Here is a 6,149-nt window from a genome sequence, read left to right on the forward strand (position 1 = left end):
TTAATCTCAGCGGCTTATGATAAGTCCACAATCAAGATAAATGGGCATTGAAAGTGAGCCTTCTCCCCCCCGCCCTCCCCTTCCCCCCCCCTCCACCTTTCCCCTCCTCCCCTTTCTCTCCTCCCCCCCCCTCCTTTACCCCTTTATAATCTCCCCTAGAGCTTAACACCCCTCCCCCCCCCGCCTCCTTCTCTCCCTCTATGTGGCTACCTCCCTGTACCCCCCCTTAACTGTACCTTTCCATACCCCCTTTTTACTGACACTCCATACCCCACCCCTCTCCTCACCCCCTCACCCCTCTCCCAACATGCCTTCCTCCCCCGTACCCTCCCTCCCTTCCGCCTCCCCCACTCCGCTACCATCCCCCCTCCCTTCCCTCCCCGACCCCTGTGCCTACCTTCATGAACCCCCCCCACCCCCTCTCCCCCCTCCCCCGCTCAGTTCCTTCTCCCCTTCGTCTCTTGACAGGATAATAAGCAGGCGGGGCTGAACGAGTGAGCAGGAGGAGGGAGCCGTTATCATGGAGGGAGTGATTGGGGCGGGGGGGAGGGATGGAGGGAGGGAGTGATGGGGGCGGGGGGAGGGGTGAAGGGAGGGGGCGATTGGGGCGGGGAGGAGGGGTGGAGGGAGGGGCCGATTGGGGCAGAGGGAAGGAGAGAGGTTAGGGGAGCGATGGGAGTGGGGAGTGAAGGGAAGGAGAGGTTGGGGTAAGGGGAAGGGGAGGGGAGCAGAGGAGGGAGATAATTTGGAGAACAGAAAGGGAGGGTGAGGGGAAGGTGTGACAGGGAGGGGCAGAGAAAGGGGAATGGGGTTAGAGGACAGGAAGGGAGAAGGGGAGAAAGGGAGGGCTGAGCCGGAGATAGAAGGAGGAAAGGAGACAACATGGAGGGAACTACAGAGAGAGATGACCGAGGAGAGATGGAAGGGGAAATAAGAAAAGGAGGGAAGGAAACAGAGAGGTGGAGGGAAGGAGGGAGGGAGGGGAAGGAGAAGGGGTAGATGATCAGCCGCACCCAACAGCCTTGGTCACAGGCATCCAAGGTTGCAGACAAACCCATCAGGGGTATAATCGCTTCTCACCCCCCCTCACCCCCCTCACCCCCTTCCCTTTTTCTCTAGCCTCTCCTCTCTCTCCCCCTCCCCCATTTCCCCTCTAATTCGCTCATCGCCTCTTTCTTTCTCTCTGCGTTCTTCTCCTTACTTTTCTTCTGTCTTTTTTTCTCTCTCTCTCTCTTTCTTATCGTTTCTTTTTGTTTTTTGTATTTTTTCTCTCTCGCATCTCTATCTCTCTCTCTCTCTCTCTCTCTCTCTCTCTCTCTCTCTCTCTCTCTCTCTCTCTCTCTCTCTCTCTCTCTCTCTCTCTCTCTCTCTCTCTCTCTCATCCCCCTCTGTCTTTCTTACCCCAGTTATGTCTTTTTCTCACACACACATATATATATATATATATATATATATATATATATATATATATATATATATATATATATAAAAAAATTTTCTTCTTTTTTTTCCTTTTCTTTTTCTTTTCTTTTTTCTTTTTTATTGTAATCCTTCCAAGACACTTTTTTCCCCTTCCCCTTTTCATCCTTACTCATTCTCCCTTTACTTTCCTTCTTCCCTCTTTCTCACGTCCTTCATATACCCCTTCATAGCTCTTCCTCCTCTCCCCCTTATCTCCCCCCTTTCTTCTCCCTTCCTCCTCCTTTCCACGTGGCCTGAAATAAGTTCTCGCAAAAGCGGTGAGAAGAAGGAAAATAGGGATCGATAAATAAGGTAGATTGATAAATAAGGTAGATGGATAAATAAAGTAGATGGATGAATAAGGTAGATGGAGAAATAAAGTAGATGGAGAAATAAAGTAGATGGAGAAATAAAGTAGATGGATAAATAAATCAGATGGAGAAATAAGGTAGATGGAGAAATAAAGTAGATGGATAAATAAGGTAGATGGAGAAATAAAGTAGATGGATAAATAGAAATAGGATAGAATGGCAGGTTTACAGGTATGTTGAGTATTGATGTACAAGAGTGTGTGGATGAAGAGAGGCAGGTATAAGTAGAGGTAACGGGATGTACAGATGGGTACACTTTCCCATAGGACATGTATACATAATATAGATGTATACACATACGCGTGTGTGTGTATATATGTATATGTATAGATATAAACATATATGTGTGTGTGTGTGTGTGTGTGTGTGTGTGTGTGTGTGTGTGTTTATGTGTGTGTGTGTGTGTGTTTGTGCGTGTGTGTTTGTGTGTGTGTGTGTGTGTGTGTGTATGTATGTATGTATGTATGTATGTATGTATGTATGCATGAATGTATGTATATGTATATTATACAACTGTATGTGTGCGTTTGTTAGTGTATATTGAGATATGGAGGAACTGACCCTCAAACTCAGTTTTTAATAAAACCTAATCACAAACAATAAATCCTTTTTAATTATGATTTATTCTACTCTAATATCGTGACGTCATACTAAATGGGACGATTACCAAAAGACATCAATCAAAGTTACCTAAAATTATTTAGTTAAATTGTTACGTGCAGGTAGAGAGGGTACCTTTAACTACAAAAAAAAAAAAAAAAAAAAAAAAAAACATATCCTGATTATGAAATATGTAAATTAGACTCTTATTTAGATATGTTTTGAGTTATATGAATACAGCTGTTGAAATATTCATTCAACACTAAAGGAATATGTTAATTTGTAATGTTATATTCAGGAATTTAAATGTTTCCAAGCTCGGATACCTTGTTATTGATGTGCTGTGTCGGAGAGGTTAGTTTATATTTCACGCACACATGAACATAACAAAATAACCTCTGGCTTTCTTTCTCTCTCTCCAGCTCTCTCTCTCTCTCTCTCTCTCTCTCTCTCTCTCTCTCTATATATATATATATATATATATATATATATATATATATATATATATATATATATATATATATATATGCACACACACACACACAGGGGAGAGAGAGAGAGAGAGAGAGAGAGAGAGAGAGAGAGAGAGAGAGAGAGAGAGAGAGAGAGAGAGAGAGAGAGAGAAAAGAGACAGAGACAAAAAAAGAAAGAAAGACTGAGAGAGGGGGGGAGAGGGAGAGAGAAAGAGAGAGAGAGAGTAAGACAGACGGACTGAGAAAGAGAAATAGGGAGATATATCGATCGATAGATAGACAGAGGCAGAGAAACATACAGATAGAGAAATAGATAGATAGACAGAGACAAACAGAAACAGACAGACAGACGGACAGAGTCAAAGAGAGAGAGATAGACAGACAGACAGAGAGAGGAAGACAGACAGACAGGCAATTAAAAATTCTTCAATTCTTTTTATTTATGTAAGTGTCACGATAAATAGTATTACATTCTACAATTAGTAAAGTTTTTTCTATCTATATCCAGTTCTTTAGGACTTACCCAAACACAAGTTGCAACATGGAAATGAGTGATGTACATTATCAAAACTTCAAATCACATCAAATGTACACACATATATACAGTACTTAATACTTTTTTGGTTCACAGAAAGTCGACAATTATTGTACAGAATACAATGCAGGTAGATGACATAATAAGTGTACAGGAATTATTACCCGTGTATTGGTAGTGCTCTCTCTATGCGTGGACAACGTAATTTACTGCCTCTCTGGAAGTATTTTCATCCCTAAGTATGAATGCAAACTTACATTGCTTATCATTAATGCATTGCACTGGTAAAATCATTCCTGTTTAAGCTTTCTATATGGCTGGTATCCTATTAGGAAGTGAAATACGTTCTCGATATGGCCACTGTTACAGTATGAACATTCGTTCTTGAATTGCTGAGAGAGAGAGAGGGGAGAGAGAGAGAGAGAGAGAGAGAGAGAGAGAGAGAGAGAGAGAGAGAGAGAGAGAGAGAGACACAGAGAGAGAGAGAGTCAAACAGATAGACAGAGAGACAGAGAGCGGGAGAGAGCGAGAGTGAGAGAGAGAGAGAGAATAGGGAACAGAGGATAAAAAATAATAATAATAAAAAAAGAAACAGAGAGAGAGACTGCTTATGTTTATATAGAGAACTATTATGCCTGAAGAGCTGTGTGTCATTGTGCTTGTATTATTCACATATTATAAATCATATCAAAAACAATAAAACTATCTATAATAATAATATAATAAATAAGTGCTATGTCCTCTATTACAATACATGTAACCTGCATTATATCTATTTATCTATTTATTTATTTATTTATTTATCTAATTATTTATTTATTTTATTTTTCATTTTTTTATTATTTTATTATTTTATTTTATTATTTTATTATTTTATTATTCTATTATTTTATTATTTCATTATTTTATTATTTTATTATTATTTATTTTATTATCTATATATTTTATTATTTTCATCAAGCACTAGTTCCGACTTCTAGCAATACACATCACCATCCTCAGAATGATGTTGATAGGGACTTACCTTGTCCTTCTGCAAACTGTTCCTTTCCCAATTCCAGTTGATTATTTGGCGACTGGTTGTTGGGCCATTTCCGAGGCCCACTGCTAGTTGAGGATGCCGTTGCTCGAGGAGGACCTTAAACATCCTTTCCTGGAGCTGGTGTTGGAGGACCACCTCCTGCTGTATCGTGGACACATCGTGGCTGCTTCATCTGCTGGAGGAGCGCTTGTAGCAGATCCTTCCTTTCTCTGTTGGACTCTTGCTTGTCCTTCTGCTGTGAGGGTTGGGTTGGAGTTGGAGCTGGGGCTGGTGTTGCAACTGGTGCTGGTGTTGAAGCTGGTGTTGAGGGTTGATAGGATTTCTGCTCCTGTTAGCGCTGGTGTTGAGAGTAGATGGAACTTCTACTCCCGTTGGCGCTGGTATTAGAGCTAGTGTTGGGAGTTGATGGGACTTCTGCTCCTGTTGGCGCTGGTGTTGAAACGTGTTGAGAGTTGATGGGACTTCTTACTCCTGTTGGCGCTGGTATTGAAGCTAGTATTGGGAGTGGATGGGACTTCTACTCCCGTTGGCGCTGGTGTTGAGAGTAGATGGGTCTTCTACTCCTGTTGGCGCTGGTATTGGAGCTGGTGTTGATGGGACTTCTACTCCTGCTGGTGCACTGGGCGGTGCCAGGGCTTTCCTTACTCCTCTGTGGATGTGGGAATTCCCCGTATCGTCAAGGAAAGGGGCTGGGAGCGATTTCTTAAGGGGGGTGGGGGAGGGGCCTGCTCTTTTGGCTTTTTTTTCTTTTCTTTCTTTTTTCTTTTTTATTCTTTCATTCTTTCTTTCTTTTTTATTTTTTTCTTTCTTTCTTTTTCTTTCTTTCTTTCCTTCTTTCTTTTTTCTTTCTTTCTTTCCTTTTCTTTCTTTCTTTTTCTTTCTTTCTTTCTTTCTTTTCTTTTTTTCTTTCTGCCTTTTTTTCTTTCTTTTTTTCTCTTTCTTTCTTTTCTTTTCTTTCTTTCTTAATCATTTGGATAATAAGCGAACTAATGGGAATTTACACTACACTCTTAAAGATAGTTTCCCCAATTTACGAGGAACATTTTTGCTTTTAAAAGTCTTTTCTGCGCATCATGACTTCTCATAAGGGGAGAGCGCAGTGTTGACATCGAGGCGTGTCACGTGGTCATGCACGTGCGCCCTATCTCCATCTTAAACAATTTAAGCAAAAAAAAAGGGGGTTAGGGATTCGAGGGGCGGCACACCTCAAGGGAGATATCCATTCAATCATTTCTATTACCCTCCCCCCGCCCCCCCCCCCATCCACCCATGACCCCCCACCCCCCATCCACCCATGACCCCCCACCCCCCATCCACCCATGACCCCCCACCCCCCCATCCACCCATGACCCCCCACCCCCCATCCACCCATGACCCCCCACCCCCATCCACCCATGACCCCCCACCCCCCATCCACCCATGACCCCCCACCCCCCATCCCACCCATGACCCCCACCCCCCATCCACCCATGACCCCCCACCCCCCATCCACCCATGACCCCCCACCCCCCATCCACCCATGACCCCCCACCCCCCATCCACCCATGACCCCCCACCCCCATCCACCCATGACCCCCCATCCCCCATCCACCCCATGACCCCCACCCCCATCCACCCATGACCTCCCACCCCCATCCACCCATGACCCCCACCCCCCATCCATCCAT

This window comes from Penaeus vannamei, chromosome 24, assembly GCF_042767895.1.
Source record: "Penaeus vannamei isolate JL-2024 chromosome 24, ASM4276789v1, whole genome shotgun sequence".
NCBI classification, from domain to species: Eukaryota; Metazoa; Arthropoda; class Malacostraca; order Decapoda; family Penaeidae; genus Penaeus; species Penaeus vannamei.